Source organism: Pelophylax lessonae, assembly GCF_965119305.1.
Source record: "Pelophylax lessonae genome assembly, chromosome: 5".
Lineage (NCBI taxonomy): Eukaryota > Metazoa > Chordata > Amphibia > Anura > Ranidae > Pelophylax > Pelophylax lessonae.
The window spans coordinates 395,145,538-395,163,637 of NC_138772.1; positions in this window are offsets into that span (position 1 = coordinate 395,145,538).

The following is an 18,100-nucleotide window of genomic DNA, read 5'->3' on the forward strand; positions in this document are numbered from 1 at the left end:
GAGATGTGTTGGAATACCAGATCCAACTCTCCAGACTCATCACTGTGGGCCTGTCTGCTTCAGCATACAGATATACACACACTCAATAAGATGTTCCTGGAGTGATAGGATGTACATGATAGTATGGAGGTGATGTGCTGAAGGGACAGGTGTGAGCAGTGACAGTAATGGTAAGCACTTGATAGTATTGTTCAGGAGAGTAGTAGATGGTAATAGGTAGAATGCAGATAGGTTAGTAATCATGTATAGTAACAGGTGGTAAGGACAGCGGATGACATAGACAGGATAGACTAACCCAGTGCAAGGATAGATGGTAGTAGACTCAAGAGCTAGCAATCTATGTAACAGTGCAGATGGTAGAATTAGCATGCATAGATAGTAACAGTCCTTAATGTGCAGAAGATGATAGTGTAAGTTAGTTATGGAGGTTTCCCCTGTGGGGTACTTATCACTAGTAAGGTTTAGTAAGTAGAGGGGTCCAGTAGTGAGGGAGTGATCCGGTAGCGAGATACGGGATCAGATGCGAGGTTCCGGTCTGTTCCAGGTAAAGACGAATAGCTGGAGGTTCCGACAGCAAGACAAGGCTTGTGAGCATGTAGACACACATTGAACGAACAACGTGAGAGAGAATGCTGGCGATTGAAATAGCCGCTCAGCGGCGCTCAGCGATGACGTCATCCGTCTTAAAGGTGTATGCGTTACACCTAACTAGAAAGGTGGGACGCAATGTTTTGAAAGGAAAATGGTAAATAAGGGTACCAAAGGTACCAGAATCTTACACATGTATTGAAAACAACCGCCGCTGTGGAGATCGGGCTCCGTCGTAACGTCACTTCCGGGTATAGGGCTCCTCCTACGCGTTATGTCACGAGGTCACGTGACTTCCTGAGGAAGTCACGTGACCTCGTGACGTAACGCATAGGAGGAGCCCTATACCTGGAAGTGACGTTACGACGGAGCCCGATCTCCACAGCGGCGGTTGTTTTCAATACATGCCGATTTTACTTCGCTATAATGTAAGTGCAAACCTGTATATTTTAAATAAAAAGCTTGATATACTGCACCATGAAAACTCTTTGTTTCTGAGGCACAATAAGACCGGATAAGGAGGATAGGATTAGGAAAAGGAACCGGACAAATACCCATAGGAATCCAAGAAGTCTGTTCCAAAAAGGGATCAAGGATCCGGAGTGAGGCAAACAGAGTCCACTGAAAAGTCTGGATAGATACCAGAGGCAGATTTGTCTTGCCTATAAGGTGAGAGGCTAGAGCACATAGAGGTGACACACAAGGTGGAGGAGACCACAGTCACTTGATTTAACTATTGAAGCACGGTCACAAAGAAGAGATTTATACACAAGTTTTCTTTGAAATCTATTTATTTTTGGACTATCTTAGCCGATATTGTTTATTTTAAGGATTGCAACAGAGCTGTTCACAGATTGCTTTTTTCAACACCTATTTATTGTAACAAGCATGCAGCACTTTATTTGAGCACATATATTTTATTTACCTTTTATGAATTGGATTGAAGACTAACACTGTGTTTATATATATTATTTTATTGATACATTTTTATCATTTTATGTGCAAAAAAGAAGAATTTTGATATTTCATTTATTATTTATTTATCTATTGATATACACATTGCTTTGATTAGCATCACGCACCTGCACCTTTATCACTATATTTTTTGGAATATACATGTATACACATATTTATCACACCGAGCACCTTTAGACCAAGATCTGTGCACAATATACCCATCAACCCAAATAGAGATTTATAAGAGTTAACCCCTGAAGCGCACCACTACTTCCATAACTATCATAATAAGCTATTCACCTAATGTTTAGTGCATACTATCGCGGCACATTTAATTTTGGAAGCTTAGCTCCTGCCATTTGTTGATCTGCTTATGCAAGGGTTCTTGAAGTGTCAGCAAATTCATATTTCAACTTGGTGCTTATGTGCTATTCCTTTAGTGTACCAGCCTGAGTGTCTCTATAATTTAGGTTTTACCCTGGTGCCAGGAAATTCCAGGGGAATGTTTAACAGTCTTGCAGGGGGAATGCTTTACCAAATAAGCTGTAAATTTACTATATATGGTAGTTAAAGGATTAATATAGTCCCTGTTTATTATTGTTCCCCTATATGACAGTATATAGTAGTTATTGTAGATGCATATAATTATATAAATATTTACTTTGACTAATTTTTTTATTTTTTTTATTTTAAAAGTTTAAAGAAAAAAAAAATCTTTGCTTAAGTCTTATCTGTTTAGTACATGAGATTTTAGTCTTCATTTTGATACTGTACTTGTCTAAAAATGTGCTTTGGGACTTTATTTGTAAATAACAATCTTCCTGTCAAGTGGTTATTTCTCACATTTCCCTTGAGTCTGCTACCCTGACACTGCTGCACATATTATTTTAGTACTTTTATTTCTGAAATATCAGCTGATTTATTTGGTTGTATAGCATTTGAAAGTTTCTGTGTTCCTCTCTGATTTGCATATATTAAGGCAAAGTGCCACTTTACTCCTATAATGAAACACAATGTTCCTAAAGTCTTTTTAATATAATATATTAGATACCATCTGAATGGTCACCCACTGTACTCATTTTATTTGTGTTTAAAAAATAATTTGATGTATACATTACCATGAGAATAATTCTTGCCCAAAGCTGTTGAATCTGCCCAAAGCAATCAAACAGAAGTCTTGTTTTTTTCTTTAAAAATATGAAAGGTGACACCTGATTGGTCACAGTTTTAAAAGTTTTAAACATCTAAAATGTTGTAATTTTTGCTGTGAATCAGTCTCCATGCAAAGTGAGTTATGAACATAACCTGCATTGAAATGCCATCACTGAACGAATTTTGTAGAACTTTTGTAAAAAGCTCATAAAATGCACACAGTTGGGAAATATGTTTTATGTTTGCCTTGCTAACTTAAAAATAGAGAAATAAATTAATTTAAATAAATTACTCAACAGAGGACTAACTGACTTGTTTTTATTAGGTTTATTAAAACAATTATGCTGTTTGTATTTTACATGTCTTTTTTTAAAAAGAGACATTCATTTATTTGCATCTTTTTAAAAATAGCACCAGTAGTCCAAAATGTCTTTAGTGTTACATAATAATTAATATGTCCCCTGCCAGTACCATTTCCCTTGGAGCCATATTCTCTAGGGCTCCATGAACGCATTGTTTGTGTACTTCAGTTTGAAAGACATAAGTTTTAGAGCTACAGGCAAGAAAAAATAAAGCCTGTAATTATGAATATTTTCTAATATGTTATATTCTTCTGTGCCGGATGATGTCATTTATAAGAATCTCAATAAACCAAGAACAGGTAAAGCACTACCTATTAATAAAGTGCATAAATCAAAATTCTTCAAATATATTAAAACTCGTATTAATTAGTGCAAATATACAAATATATATACAAATAATATGTGCAACAAAGCAAATAAATAGTTAAAAAATTATACATGGCCAATTAGTCCAGTGCAAGATCAATATATATACAGTATATATATATCTATATCTATCTATCTATCTATCTATCTATCTATCTATCTATCTATCTATCTATCTATCTATCTATCTATCTATCTATCTATCTATCTATCTATATATATATATACATATATACAGAATATATATATAAATATATATATATATATATATATATATATATATATATATATATATATATATATATATTAATGGAGAGAGAGAGAGAGTGCTAGAAATGAATGCACAATTCATGCAAAGAAAAAATAAAGTGCAATCCATCTACAGTCCAGTTCATGCAAAAAATATGTAATGTGCGTTCATTCAAATTCCCAATAAGTGCATCAGAAATGGTAGTTGTGTGTATAATCCCAGACACCACACAGCCTCTTCATTAATCCACCTCAGTGCTCGACAATTCCCTTTTGGGTGGCCTCTCACCTGACCTCACCCAACAGGGAATGTCTTACAAGCATTTAATGTGAGGATCAATGAGCACTCCACTTTTACTCGTGCAGCTCAAGTCTTCAACTCCTCAGGCCAGGGACACAGCATCGGAACACATATATGAGAGGCAAAAGGAAGATACAATAGTGTGGATCGTTCACAATATAAATGTATTGAAGTAAAAACAGACTCAAATTTCAGCAGTATCAAAACAGCATGTCAGAATAGTATCGAGACACAGCATCCTCAGCTCTGCCTAGCATGATACCGTCATCGCCCACCTCACATGTTGCGCCTCCCAGGCTTCCTTAAAGATGTGGGAGGATCAGGTAGATATAACTGATTTTGGCAGCTCCCTAGACCTAAAAAAGTATTTCACCATTGCAAGTAGCCCCTCTACAAGAGAGCATTTTTTCCTTTCCACCAGAGTTCAGCTTTAAACATAAGTTACTTGAAAACAATTTTTAAAACAATTTTCAAATGCCTTATTAATTCTTAAACGCACTATAGAGAAAAAAAAAATATCATTAAGAAAGGTATGTGATTTTACCTGAGATATTTACCAGTTTATTTGCATGTAAAATTTGCACAAACTTAGTGTTTTTAAATTTCATTCTTTGATATTACAGGCAATTGCATAGCCCATTTTCCGATCAGGCATAAAAGGCTGTTATAAATCATAAAAGCTTCTGGTACCAGAACCATAAACCAGAAGGTACAGAGGAAGCAGTTTGATCAAGTTCACAATATCCAACATAAAACATTTAACACTGAAGTTAGCAAAAGATAACAGAGTCATACTTGATGTATGTAATACCATACCAGTTGACAGCGCTTTAACCACTTCTGGACCGGAAGATTTTCCCCCTTAATGACCAGGCCATATTTTGCGATTCGGCACTGCGTTACTTTAACGGACAATTGCGCGGTTATGTGAGGCTGTATTAAAAAAAAAAATGTATGTTTTTTTTTTCCCACAAATAGAGCTTTCTTTTGGTGGTATTTGATCACCTGTGCGATTTTTATTTTTTGTGCTATAAACAAAAAAACAATATTTTTCACATTCTGCTATATGACGTTCTCAAAAAAAAAATTAAAAATCAACATTTTTTAACATTTTAGGCCAATTTGTTTTCTGCTACATATTTTTGATAAACAAAAATCACAATAGGCATATTTTGATTGGTTTGCGCAAAAGTTATCGCGTCTACTAACTACGGGAAAGGTTTATGTCATTTTTATTGTTTTTTTTTTTTTTTTTACTAGTAATGGCAGCGATCTGTGATTATTAGAGGGACTGCAACATTGCAGCGGACAGATTGGACCCCTAACTAACATTTTTGACACTTTTGGGGGGACCAGTGACATTACTAAAGTAATCAGTGCTAAAAATATGCACTGTTACTGTAATAATCACATTGGCAGGGAAGGGGTTAACACTGTGGGTGATCAAGGGGTTAAATGTGACCCTAGGGGAGTGATTCTAACTGTGGGGGGGCATGGCTTGTGAAATGATCATTGAGACCTGTGATCCTATATAGAAGGACCACAGGAGCTCTGTGATCATTCCAGAGAGAAAAACGGTCAACTGTGTTTACATTAGCTGACCGTTCTTCTCTCTCAGTGAGGAGCGATCGCGAGTGTCAGGCGGCAATCAGAGCTGCCTGCCCCTTGCATCGGGATCCCCCCTGCGGAGTGGGGGTGGAAGCACTCCGACGGTGGTGCGCATTTGCCCCCTAGCTGCAGGAGCGCGACCGACTTATACCTACGGAAGTTTGCGCAGGAGGGCTGGCCTGCAGTAGTATAACTGCGGCGGGCGGTCCTTAAGTGGTTAATAGTCACATGATATATATAGCCTACTAAACATGAACGGCAAAGATATCGCAGATTCCAGGAGACTTTACAAGATTCATGCAAACTGGTCCATATGAACATTATGTGCTAAGACATATTGCAAGGTGCAGAGAATGAGCAAATTGTTTGGTCCTTGGCAAGACATGTATGGCACTGCATTAGTCCATCAGAGAAACAAGCCAAGAAGTATAAGGGTAGGGAGAAAGTAGAAAGAAAGAGGCAGAGCAAACTGCTTCTAATTAAACACTGTGTCTTTAATAGTGGACCAAAAGGTATGTATACCGAAGCATGACCAATATATGCGGAATAGGCGTAAAATCCATAGAGATGTTGCAGCATTTGTTTACAATTTTTCCCTTAAGAGTTACAGTCTCTTTCTTCAGTGTGCTTATCTAAGCTGCCTGTATCATTGCACCTGTGTACTTTCTGTGAGTTCTTACATTACTTCTCCTGCATGCCATGCATTCTCCTAGTGAGCCTGCACCATGTGTGCACAAGTCTGCTTAGTGAATTGAATTCAATCCTGTGTGCCAGCAAATCCATAACCCCAGTGCTGCAAGAGCCTTTTATTTGTGTCCCTGTGTTCCCAATGCCCCTCTGCTTCCAGAAAATTTCTCTCCTGCTCCTGTATTAGTGACTTCACAGTATCTGGTCAGCTTTAGCCTGTGCAGGTTTGTTTGAGGGTTGCAACCTGGGAGCTGTCCTGCAGAATATATCATCGTCACTTGTGGGCTACTTTGATAAATACCAGGTACACCTTTGAATTTGCACCTCAAAGAAACCCATCAAAAACAGAGACATCCTCTGTTGTCATATCCCAGTCCCTGGCAATCCAAAAAACCTTTAGAGCCTCTGTTCCTAGTAAGTACAGTCTCCTGACCAAGGCACAGCTGCCAAAATGTGTCCGCCATAGAGAGAATAATTGCATGAAAATCTCCTGGGTACCATCTAACTGGCATTTTTTAATCCTGTACATAAAAAGAAATTTATTGTTTATGACTAAAGTGATATTGTAGAATTTCCTGCACCACAATTCATGAGTTTTCTGTTCAAAACATAGAAAATGGTGTGCTAAAAACTGCGCTAATATCCCTCATGGACTATAGGAAACAGACCGAAGTAATAAATATAACAAAATATTTTAATCAATGAGCATGGTAAAAATATCAATGAGAAACAAAAAAATATATAAATATGACAGTAACAATCATCCCACTGTATTAAAACCAGAGAAGTACCCATAGGATACCAAAAAAATGTATTCCAGTTCTGCTGCTGCCTGGTAGGTATCGTGGGCAGACTGGGATGAGTGGATATTCTATTCATCAAATCTTTTGGATTGAAATTTGTTGAGTCCTTCTTCAGAGATGTTACAAAGGGTACTACTTACTTTCTGAAATATAAGTATCTACTATTAGTCATCATACATTAAAATCAAGACAAAATCAAAAAGTTATATAACAGTGGTAACTAGGGATGATCGAACTTTTCAAAAGTTCGGTTCGACCAGAACACGCGAACTTCCCGAAAGTTCGGCCCGGATTTCAGAACCCCATCGAAATCAATGGGACCCGAACTTCGGTAATCAAAAAACACCATTTTGAAGCCCTAAAACCCAATAAATGCCCCTAAAAAGTGCCTAGGGTTCTGGGTCATGCCCCAGGGACTATTAATCACACAAAAGAAGTTCTTAAAAATTGTAATTTTTGATAGAGAGCCAATTAGTGAAAAAAATATTTTTTAAAAAATGAGATTTCTTTGGATTTAGTGTCAGAGGGGGTCTAAAAAGTGTACCTGTGAAGTTTCAGCTCTGTAGCATGTCCAGAACCAGAAAAAAAAAGTTTGTTTGTATTAGAATTAATATAGAACAGGTTAGTGGCTTCGCTACTTTTACACCTGGCTTTTTGTTGCAGGTGTTTATAGGGCTTTTTTGTGGACGTGTTTGGAGGCAGGCATGACATCTGAACTTCTGTGTAGGGGTATATATACACACACACACACATGTATGTATATATACACATACACATATAAAGGTGTGAAAGTAGCAGAAACCTATGCTTGCGCTAATTAAATAATTAACAGGCATATGTCTCCGCTCCTATCACACCTATATATGTGTATGTGTATAAATACATATAAATGCCCAAAAAATGCCCAAAAAAACGCCTGCAACAACACACCTGGGCGTTTTTGTAGCAGGCGTTTTTTGGGCATTTTTTGGGCGTCTTTGGAGGCAGGCATAACATCAGAACTTCTGTGTAGGGGTATATATGCACACACACATGTATGTATATATACACATACACATATATAGGTGTGAAAGTAGCAGAAACCTATGCTTGCGCTAATGAAATAATTAACAGACATATGTCTCCGCTCCTATCACACCTATATATGTGTATGTGTATAAATACATATAAGTGTGTGTGTATATATACCCATATACAGAAGTTCTGATGTTATGCCTGCCTCCAAAGACCCCCAAAAAATGCCCAAAAAAACGCCTGCTACAAAAATGCCCAGGTGTGTTGTTGCAGGCATTTTTTTGGGCATTTTTTGGGGGTCTTTGGAGGCAGGTATAACATCAGAACTTCTGTATATGGGTATATATATACACACACACTTATATGTATTTATACGCCTGCAACAAAAAGCCGGCTGTGACAGGGGCGAAGCCACCATCATGTTCTATAACAGTTCTAAGAGAAACTATTTTTTCTCTATAGCGGTCACCCTGACATGGAAGGGTTTTGTCACCCTGCCATAGCAGTCAGAGTCAGTTAACCCTACACTACACTATGGTCACCCTTACACTTAACACTTTCCCTACAGAAACTAGATTATTAAATCTAACTATAGTTGAAAATAGTACCCTAACTACACTAGATATCCCTTTCCTCACACTAATAATTGCTAAATGACACTTTGAGAGCAGAAGTAACAGAACTGCTTCCACTCTCTTCCACATCCCTGTATTAAAATGCTAGAGATTTGGCGGGGCTATCTTATATACTGGGGGGCGTATTCACTAATGATTGGCCTCTGGACCCCCTTGTCACTCCAATCATATTCCTAGCATTCTCCTGCCCCCTCAATTGGCTTTTACTGATGGTTCTGGTCCAATCACGGGCTTTTAACCACTTACATACCGAGTCATAGTAATATGACGTCGGCATAGTGGTTGTACGGATCCGGGCGGGCGTCATATGACGTCCGCCCGCTCTAGCTGCCAGTGCGCAGCGATCAGGGATGAGGCTCGTCCCTCGGACATAGCCCATCCCTGATCAAGGTAAACAGCCAATAGAAATTGGCTGTTTACCATGTGATCGGCTGTGTCAATCACAGCCGATCACATGAGCGGCTCCAGCACGAGCCGCTCGTTCTCTCTGCAATGCGCGCCCCCGGGGGCGTGCAGAGCAGCGATCGGGGACGAGGCTCGTCCCTCGGACAGAGTCGATCCCCGATCTAGGTAAAGAGCCAATGAAATTGGCTCTTTACCACGTGACCGGCTGTGTCCAATCACAGCCGGTCACAAATGTCAACAGAGAACACGGTAACTAGCTGTCACCGTGTTCTCCTCCTCACACACTGATCCTGTGTGAGGAAGAGAGTGTGGTAACAGCTAGTTACCGATTACAGTGCACCCCAAACACACTGATTGCCCCCCCCCAATAAAGAGCACCTGTCACTAGCCCATCAAAGTACCCGAGTACCTGTCACCAGCCCATCAGGTACTCTGATGACAGGTACTCGGGTACTCTGATGGGCTGGTGACAGGTATTCAGGTACTCTGATGACGGGTACTCTGATGACGGGTACTCGGGTACTCTGATGACGGGTACTCGGGTACTCTGATGACAGGTACTCGGGTACTCTGATGACAGGTACTCAGGTACTCTGATGACAGGTACGCAGGTACTCTGATGATGGGTACTCTGATGACGGGTACTCGGGTACTCTGATGACGGGTACTCGGATACTCTGATGACGGGTACTCGGGTACACTGATGACAGGTACTCGGGTACTCTGATGACAGGTACTCGGGTACTCTGATGACGGGTACTCGGATACTCTGATGACGGATACTGGGGTACTCTGATGACAGGTACTCGGGTACTCTGATGACAGGTACTCGGGTACTTTGAGTACCTGTCAACGGAGTACCCGTCATCAGAGTACCTGAGTACCTGTCACCTACCCATCAGAGTACCTGAGTACCTGTCACCTACCCATCAGAGTACCCGAGTACCTTCCACCTGCTCATCAGAGTACCTGACGCCTGAAGTACCCGTGTACTTGACGCCTGCTCATCAGTACCCATCACTACTCATCAGTACTCATCAGTACCTATCACGTATCAGTACTGATCATCAGTACCCATCAGTACAGTATCACCCATAAGTATCAGTACTACTCATCAGTACCTATCGCCTGCCTGTCACCTGCCCATCAGAGTACCCGAGTACCTGTCACCTGCCTATCGGAGTACCCGAGTACCTGCCACCTGCTCATCAGTACCCGAGTACCTGTCACCCTTCATACAGCCACCATGTCCAAGTCCAAAAAGATTTATATACGTCCTCCGTTTAAACCTAAATACCGGTGTTATGGCAGCAGATAGCTGCCATAACCCTGGTATTTTTTTAAATGGTGGACGGTTGGCTTTCCGCTAAGGGTGGTCCCAGCGGCGGATTCGCCGTGGGATCACCCTTCCGGGATGGCGGAAGAGGTGCCCCCCCCCCCTCCCGCCACGTTCCGGTCCTTTTCCCCGCTTACCGGACCCGCCGGCAGCGGGGAAAACGATCCGGTCCCGAATCCTCACAGACAGGATGTCGAGTGAGGGCAAGCTTGCCCTCACTTGACTCTATGGTCTTGGAGGACCGGAGCTACGGAAAATGTTGTTGCCTAGCAACCGGTTTAAAGGTCCTTTTTTTTTTTTTTCATTTTATATAATAATTTTTTTTTTTTCTATCTTTTAGTGTACTTGTGAGATCTGAGGACTTTTTGACCCCAGATCTCACAACAAAGAGGTCCTGTCGTGCCTTTTTCCATTACAAGTAATGTTTACATTTCTTGTAATAGAAATAAAAATGATCCATTTTTTTTTTTTGTTAAACGGTGTAAAAATAAAAAATACTAAATAAAATAAATAGTAAAAAAAAAAAAAAAAAAATTAAAGCGCCCTGTCCCCGTTAGCTTCTTTTTGTGGTTGACAGCTTTATATTTACATTTCAATACCTCAACCCAACTAATAATTCTCTCTGTTCAAAACATATTTCATTCATTTACTGTCAATAAATAATATGGAAAATAAGTTATACAGTAAGTAGATTTAAAGCTTTCTTAGGTGCCAAAAAATATGTAATAATGGCCAGTTACGTTTGTGATCCAAAAACTGAAGGAATTATGTCTGATTGCCTCTCAGGGGATCAGGAAGGGATTTTTATTCCCTGCTGTAGCAAATTGGATCATGCTTAGCTGGGTCAACTGCGGGTATAGGATTGTGTATATGGGATTGTATGGTTGGGTTTTCATTACTGTTTTTTGTTTTTTTGTTTTTGGTTGAACCAGATGGACTTGTGTCTTTTTTCAACCTAACTAAATATGTAACTATGTAAACAAAAAAAATGTGTCTCTACAAAGAGGTCTCCTGACCCAGTTATACTTAGATTTCCTGTGCTCCCTTGCTGCTCTTTCCTTCTTTACAGCTAGTGACACAATACTGGGTTCTTATAGGTATGAATATTCATGTCCTCATTACCATCAATCCCCAATCAATACTAGTCATTGACACAATTTAAATGCAGCTACAGAGGAGGAGGGTGCTAGGAGGCAATGCAGATAAGTTGTGTATAAGAACTATATACAGTGATGATCACTGTAACAGCAATTGTTTGAACTTGAACTGTCATGGCTTTCATACATGACTCATTGTTTACTATTGTGATGCTGTGATTGGCTCACAGCTATTACATGGTACAGAGTTTTGTTATTGGCCCAGAAACCATGTGATTGCTGGTGACTAACTACAGATGGCACACAGTAGTAAACAATGATGTAATGAATGTATTCCATTCATGGCTCTTGTTTACTATGTCATGTGTGATAGCATAGCAAGGAGGTGATATCTGGTCCACTCACAGTGGCCTGATACCAAGCACTGCAATCCGTTGTGTCCGGTGGACACAGTGGTTGCAGAGCATGACACTGCTCACCCCAGGGGAGGTGTGCAGTGCTCATAAGCAATAAATGTACTGCTGGTGGTTGGCAAGAGCTTAAATAAATGTACTCTCATAAATATAAGAAGAACTTTAGGCCAAAGGGCGGGTTTGGTATGGAGAGAAGTTATAAATGGAAACAAATTATTGTCAAAATATTTAGATGTGAAAGTTGAATATCCACACCTAAATACCTCAATCTGCCTATGGTCTGCAATGGGAAATTGGGTGGCAAGGCAAGGGCAATCCCAGGTCTATAGAAAATATATGTGACCATATTCGGGCCATGATGTCACTACTATCCCCAGCCCTTCTCATATATATTTGAGGACAACTTTGGAAGCTGTCATTTAGCCCTGGACTCTGAACTCTCCTTCAAGCCCGACATCCAATAACTGTCCAAATCTTTTGAGGGTGGATTTACAACAAAGGATTTTTATAATTCTCGTGAAGGAGTATTATCTGGTGGCCCCCTCATTTTTAAAGGGGTCTTCCATATTTTGATGAGTCCCCCCACCTGCAGACCACCACAATCACTATCCAGAGTTGTGGAGTCAAGGCCCTTGATTTAAAAAAAATGGAGACACGGTTCTTTGCCAGAGGGCCCCCCCCCCCCCAGGCAAGGTATAGTTCAGGAGTGGGAGGTCATGCTCTTCCACCATTTCTTGGGTAGCCAGGCTGCAGGCTAAATTAGGGTACACACTATAATAAAATTGGGCAAAGAATTGTCCGGTTTTCCTCAATATTTCACAGCAAGTCAAAACCGAGGATGGTACTTATTGTATGAAAATTCTCAAGTGACAAAGGCTTTTTTGTTTGACTTAATTGTTGTTTATTTTTTCTGATCATATGCAGTCTTTTGTATTCAATTTTTCTCATACGAAAACAGTACACATTAAACAAAAATCATTCTGTTCACGTACAAGAGTTTGTCCCTTTGAAATTTTCATTTGAAAAGTCTAAATTAAGGTATAGATTTCTTGAGGGACTCCATACTTTTTTTTTTTATGTGAGGTACCCCCGTTAAAATTCATAACAAATTCAAAGGGTCTGGTATGCATTCTGGGGGACTCTACATAAATTGTGTTTTCTTTTTGTAGGATATACTTTGGCAAAAGTTGCAACACAAAGAAAAAAAATGATAAATTGCTGTCCAATGATATGTTATTACTGGCTTAAAAAATAAGGCACACAGATCACTACAAAGGTCTCCCATATATTTTAAGGGATCTTTGAAGGATCTGGGTAATTTTTTTTAAATAAGCCAGAAGATAAATATAATTTTCCAGAAATTGAAAAACATTTTTTCTTTGTACATATCAGTGCTTTAACAAAATTTAATTTTTAAAAGTATTTTTTGAACTGAAACATTTACTCAGGGCAGTCTCCCCCTCCTCTCATACTATTTTTTGACATCCTTTGCATATTTGTCCATAAAATGGGCATTTTTTTTGATAGATTGGGCTTTGATTAATTTCAAAGGGGTTGGGATTCGGCATACAAACTTCTTGGAAGTTTGCTGAACCCTGCTTGAACTGAACCAAGGGCAGTTTGCCTCATCCTTAACTATAAACTTGCTTGGTTTTTTCTTCCTTTAAAGTTGTAGCCTTTTTAAAATACTTTCATACTTTGGAGTGAGTCTGTAAAACACATATGGCAGTTGTCTCTGAAATACTACAATCTAATGGTAATTTATAATTTGTAATTTATTTAATTGTATTCATAAAAACTCTCATTATGTGCTATATAACAGAGTGTGCATACTCACAAAGCCACTAAAGCATTATATTTGTGTAGAGTGAAATATTACTGGTTGATCCTGCTTTCAGCTATCCTTCCCATTTTCTCTGTGTCCCTACTGCAGCCTGAGATTGTTTAGACCAGCTGTTGTCATTTACCAAGTATGCTCCAGTTTCAGGTCCCTTCCAAGCTCTCCATTCACTCCTTTTTCTTATCTTTGCAGTCCACATAACTATAAAGTCACACATGTGGGTATATGCACAGTGGTAAATGACACTCCCCTCTCTCCCTCCTGCTTAATGTCCTCCTATTGCTAAACACTATGGGGGCAGGATATAGTATGCTGGTTGTTTACATTTACCAAGAAACTCACAAAAAAGCTTAGTTTTGATATCAGTATTAAAAATACAAAAAAATAAAAAAATAGAAAATTACTCAGGACCCCCAAACATTATATATTAATTCTTAGCAGAGTCTTTAGAGAATAAAATGGTGGTTGTTGCAATTATTAATGTCACACTTTATTTGTGCAGCAATTTTTCAAATGCAATTCTTTTGGAAAAAATACACTTTATTGAATTTTATTGCAAAAAAACACAATATATAACCCAATGTTTGGTGATATATAAAATATGTTCTGCTAAGTAAATAGATACCTAACATGTCACCCGGGTTCAATAAGACCCTAGATATCTCCGCTACCCTTAAAACCATGAGATTAAAAAAAAAAAAAAATTGATCTCTGCATTTTAGGGGGAAAAATGGCAGTGCCTACATTTACCAGAGCCGGAAGTGGCATTGTGACGTCGCTTCCGGCCTCCCAAGATCCCAGGCCAGCTCTATGGTAACCTGGCGCCACCACAGGATCAGATCTCTGGCCCCCCCCAATCACACTGGAGGAGAGAGCCGTTAGAGGTGATGTTGGGCAGCGGGGGTGGCTGAAAACAAAGATATTTGGATGATGCCTGTAACTGCACTCCACTTCAAGGCAAGGATGTCTTGTGACACTCCACTGTCAGGAAGAGGTTAAAATGTCAGTTCCCTGTCAGGTACTGTAGGGAGCTTACACCTATAGATGAGGTTGGCTAACTTGCAGTGGCTTCATTTTTCAACTGAGGGAAAAGCCCTCAGTATAAATATACAACAAATTAGAAACATAATAGTAAAGTTAGAGAGGTGGGGTGCTGCAGAGCCTCCAACGAGAGTCTAGACGATTTAGAGAGCCAAAGAAATGCAGAAAGGACAGAGTCAATATCTTTAAATAACCTTTTGTGATCACAGATCAAATAGTTGTATAAAATGTACAAACACTTGTGAAGGAAAAACATTTTATCGCCTTCATGACTCGGGCATTTTTTGCTATTCAACACTGTACTAATTTAACTGGAATTTGTTGAGTCATGCAACATTGTACCCAAAAGAAATGTATATATGTATATATATTTTTTTCACACAAATAGGGGATGGGTAGGTCCGGACAAGTTTTTGGCTCTTGGCACTATTAAAGGCCATGTTTCTACCCTTTCTATCCTGTTTTAGAGACCATTGGACTCTCACTGGCCATACATTAAAAATATATACAGTATATATATATATGTGTATATATATATATATATATATATATATATATATATATATATATATATATACATATATATATATATATATATATATATATATATATATATATAATACTGTATGTATACACATATTTTTGTTTATATATATGTACACACACACATGTATATATATAGCCCAACCCTCCTTAAAGGCACTTGGGAGCACAGTGGATGCCCAGCTCATAGCTCACTCTTTTTTTATGATTTTGTCTCGCATGCAATGCCCTTCCATGTGCTCTTTGGTCTGAAGGCCAGTTATACATGGGGACAGGGGCCATTTTGTTTGTTGTGCATAGAGCATACCCATAATTGCATGCACTACTTGTTCCAAACTAAAAGAAGTGGAAGCAAAAAATAGAGGTTTGGGAGCTCATTAAGGATGTTACAAGTAGGCAGAAAAGTGCAGTATGAAATTATTTGATACAAAATAGATGTCAGGCACATTACAGTGGTTCTAAAGGCCCAAGTTTTTTTTTACCCTATTGAATTCTATGCATTATTGCAAAAAACCTTCTGACTGCATCTCCCCCCCCCCTTAGTCTTAAATGAGCCCCATCTTGTTTCTGTCAATCCCAGTAAGTGAGCCAATAAGAAGAGAGTAGGGGGGGGGGGGCTGAGCTACACTCTGTGTGTGAATGGACACACAGAGCATGACCTGGGAGCGAGCCTTTTCGATTGCCCAGGCAGGGGGAGACAAGCCAGGACTGCCAACCGGGGACCAAAAAGAAGGGGATTGGGTCTGCTCTTTGCAAAACCATTGCACAGAGCAGGTAAGTATAAAAAGTTTGTTATATATGTATTTTAATTTTTCCCTTTAGAATCACTTAACTACTTGCCGCCCGCCCACCGCAAAATGACAGTGGAGCGGTGCGGCTCTCGTTCTGGGAGGACATCATATGACATCCTAGGACACAGCGCGACCCTGATCTTGGTAAAGAGCCAATGACGGGGCTCTTTACCCATGTGATCGGCTGTGTCCAATCACAGCTGGTCACATGTAAATGCGGAAGTGACATTTATCGGCGCTCCTAGCCTCACACTGTCAGAGTGTGCGGCGAGGAGAGTCGATCAGCAGCTCCTCTTTAAAGGGCAGTGCAGGACAAGTAATCAGGGAACTGATCATCAGTGCCCTGATTACAGTAGAGCAAAACAGTGAACATCAGTGACACCAATCAATGCCCATCAGTGACACCAATCAATGCCCTTCAGTGACACCAATCAGTGCCCATCAGTGACCCCAATTAGTGCCCACCAGTGACCTCAATCAGTGTCCATTGGTGATGCCAGTCAGTGCCCATAATTTCCTGCTCATATGTGCTGCCCATCAGTGCCGCCTATCAGTGCCCATCAGTGCCACCCATCAGTGCCCATCAGTGCCTATCAGTGCCACCCATCAGTGCCAACCACCAGTGCAGCCAATCAGTGCCCATCAGTGCTGCCTATTAGTGCCAATCAGTCCCACCTATCAGTACCAATCAGTGCCACCTATCAGTGCTCATCAGTGCCGCATATCAGTGTCACCCATCACTGCCCATGAGTGCAGCAGATCAGTGCCACCTAATCAGGGCTCATCAGTGCCGCCACATAAGTGCACATCAGTGAAGGAGAAAAATTACTTATTTACCAAATTTACTGAATTTTTCCTTTTTTTGGTAAAAAAATAGAAAACACAGCAGTGATTAAATACCTGTAAAGAAAAACTTACAAACTATACTATGCAACTTTTTTTTTTTTTTTTTTATTTTTACAAAAGATTTTTATTAGAAAGTCAAGGTAACAAACATAGTACAAACCCATTACAATGTAGGGCAAATGAATATGAAAAAGTAAATGGAATTGCAAATTTATCAAGAATACAATCAAGTCATTGCACAGCAATTCAAAACATGTAAAGTGCCAATGGTAGCATACACCGAGATCCGTCAACTTGGAAAATCAAAATCGTGCATCAATACAATCGAAAACAGTAATTTATTTAATTAGAGAGTCCCAAGAGTCACATTTAGCATGAAAAGCAGGGATAGAATTGTGTAGCGAGTGGAATATACACTCAGAGAGCCTAATGTCAGCCATACGAGATAGAACCTGCGACCACAATAGATTATTGGATTTCCAGTTGCAGGCAATCATCCAATGAATGGACGACATTAGGGTATGAAACAATCTTGAGGTTTGGAGAGGGATATTAGGGATACGAGAAAATAGTAAACATATCTTCGGGTTAAGGTTGAGCTCTGATCCCACCAACTTCCTAAAGCTTTTTACCTTGTCCCAGATAGGCTTTAGGTGACAACAACTCCAAAAAAGATGTAACATAGTACCCTCCTCTGTACATCCTCTAAAACAAAGGGGAGAAATTGTGCTGTAAAAAGTGTGCAAGAGAGGAGGGGTCAAGTACCACCTTGTGACTAGCTTAAATGGAGTATCTCTACTGGTCAAAGAACGTGTACATTTGCGTAGATTATCTATCATTCTCGACCACTCAGGGATTGAAAATGTACATCCTATATCTTCTTCCCATTTGGTCATGTACTTTAACTTTCCTGCCAACGGGGAGTTATAGAGTCTAGAAATCAAACCCCTATCTCTAGGTGAAGAGCTACAGATAGACTCAAAAGTTGTGTATGGAGGGTAAAGGGACAATGCGCCCCAGGTGCTAAAGAAGCCCCTCACAACCTCGTAATGAGCCTCCTCCGACC